Raw genomic sequence first — 2,500 nt, forward strand, 5'->3', positions numbered from 1 at the left:
TAACCTTTCTTGTGACTGCGTTTGCTCCATTTCGTCTAACTGCACTTGAAATTTGGTTTGGCTTCCTTGCCTCGGCAAAGGCCAACAAATCTCCCGCATTATATTCTGGCAAGATCGAACTTGGACTGGTTCCTTGTTTGAAGACGAAATACGAAGGAGGACTACAAGCCCTACCTTGCCAGAATATGATTGACCGATAATCTGTGCCAGGACATCTTCACTCCAAATTCGTGGCATTTTCTCCACACATCCTCTGTTAACTTCAAATCGTTATTTTCAGCTTTCATCTTATCTACAGAGCCTCCTCTATCATACCAAACTTCAGTGCAGCAGTTCAGCCACAAAACACAACCCAAATGAATATCTTATCCAAGGAAGACCATCCTCCAAGGACGGATGACATGACTTGTTTTTCTCAATCAGATCCATTCAACAAGTTGTTATAAAGCACTTATAAATACTACTTTGGGTTATAATTTGAAGGTGAATTATTGCTCTTTTGAGTAGTATGCTTAAAAGAGCTTAGTAAATTAAATAAAAGCTGAAAAAATTAAATTGATGTTAGTGCAGTATTACCGAAGGTTATACTAAATGGCACAAGACTTGTGTAGATCATGAGGGTGAATTAGTAATATTGGTACTGGATAATTTTACAGAATGAGACAAGGAGAGTAAGAAAAACTATAGCAATGACCATAGAGAACCCATTCATACACAAAAAACAACACTATTTGGCAAAATAAATGATCTGTCCAAAATAAAGGTATGGCCACATTCACATTTAAAAGTCATAACATGGTTATGTCCAAGCAAACAAAATTCCATCACGTTTATTCTGGCATGAGTTTTTTGACCGTCCTGTCACCTTACCAATAAGCCCTTCAGCAGGCACTGTCTTATGATCTGGTGCAGAAATCCACTAACTAATCACGTCTACCGATTATCATTCAATCAATACAAAATAAGTATATTTGAGATCTACAGCTTGAAAAACACCCTTGTACAACATGTAAACATCACAATCCTTTTCTAGCTTCCTGTAGTATACTTTTTGAAATACAAAAGTATGCACGTCTCTATGAATTTAAGTCAGGTTCTTCTCCAAATTGAATGAATATACTTGGGGGAGGGTTGTTGGCCTTTGTCAGAGTGAAAGTGCCGAGGCCATGGTGTTTTGTATGTGGTTCTATTCTGGACGATAACTATGCTGAGAGTTTGAGAGTTTGATAAATAAAGCGACAATTATCTCGCAAATAATATCTGGCCTACATTGCATTTGGAAAAGTTATCCTAAAGTCTTAGTGTAAATAATAAGACATTTCTCTCATATTCCTAATATGATGCTTTTCCAATTATGATTCTCTTGCACTATCACTATCACGGACCACAGTAACAATTAACAGTATTGAATTAACATCACTTATATTATATGAACCTCAATACCTACTTCAAAATATAAAAGAACTGCAGACGTAAGGCTTAATCGTTTCCTTGTACCTCCGGCAAATACACCTACAAAGGCGTCTCACCCTGACAGCACACTGGTACTCTTACAACCTATACGTTGTACTCTAATCCTCCACCCTATACATAACACCATAATCAAACATATAAAACAATATCAAACATTATGTACTGTTAATCTAACAACCCTTCCCCACCATTGGATATTTCCTACCCCTATTACTCATGTTAAATAAATGACACTTCTCTCATGAATCTCTCTCACTCACTCAATCTCTGTGAACAAGTATGGATCTCTTGGAATCTCTTCTCATCTCGGTAATAACCCAAACCACCATCATCACAATCAGGAGTGGAATATCATGATGGTAATCACACTCCAACGTTACCTAATGTCACTCAATCTTCATGTCACAGGTACAAAAAACTTCATTGATTAGCTTAAAAAATTGATGTGGAAGCAAAGGGTGTTGGTTAAATATTAAGACCTTATTCAGACGAGAGTATTTCCAACACCACTTAAAATTCTCGGAAGCACACGAGAGAAAAAAAACAAAAAAAAAACAGATGGTAATTTTTTTCCTTCCCTAATAAACACCTTTCTTAAATCGCCACTTGAGCAGAGTGCCATATACCTCGAGTCTCTAAGAAACCGGAGAATTTTGACAGCATAGGAGGACCCGCAACCCGAGGCCGCCTCCAAGCACACCCACACAGGCGCTTCCTCGTGCAAAATTTTCGGCCCAAAATAAAGATATAAATAAAATCTCTCCCCGACTCTGGGTGTCTGCTCAGGAGACTTGCCCCTCGAATCGGAACTCCTTTAAGAATTGCGCCCCAAATCACCCCACACTCATCCCCAGCCCCACCGGCGGAAGGACAAATCCCTCCTACATCCATTCTGATTAATAAAACCGGCCATGCTTTTTACCTCTCGGCGGAAAATCTAATAATAAACCGAAGGAGGAGTCAGCGCATTCCCTCGACTCATCACAACATCCCAAAACAGAGCAGGTTCCAATAATGTTTCCCCGTC

The 2,500-nt window shown here is 38.9% G+C and overlaps 1 protein-coding gene across 10 annotated transcripts in view; it reads right to left on the reverse strand.

Annotated features, from left to right (window-relative positions):
- The window catches only part of LOC122258782 (ubiquitin specific protease 47), a 48,723-nt gene that overhangs the window by 46,208 nt on the left and 15 nt on the right, over window positions 1–2,500 (reverse strand). For 6 of the 10 annotated variants that reach the window (XM_086544913.1, XM_043024967.2, XM_086544912.1 and 3 more), the window contains exon 1: window positions 2,396–2,500. This exon is cut by the window's right edge. The gene's annotated coding sequence lies outside the window, so the exon portion shown is untranslated. The remainder of the gene's footprint in view (window positions 1–2,395) is intronic. The other 4 variants (XM_086544908.1, XM_043024969.2, XM_086544907.1 and 1 more) reach the window with 1 other exon arrangement.

The sequence above is a fragment of the Penaeus japonicus genome, unplaced genomic scaffold (assembly GCF_977035675.1).
Source record: "Penaeus japonicus unplaced genomic scaffold, GWHDUDI00000001_assembly GWHDUDI00000015, whole genome shotgun sequence".
NCBI lineage: Eukaryota > Metazoa > Arthropoda > Malacostraca > Decapoda > Penaeidae > Penaeus > Penaeus japonicus.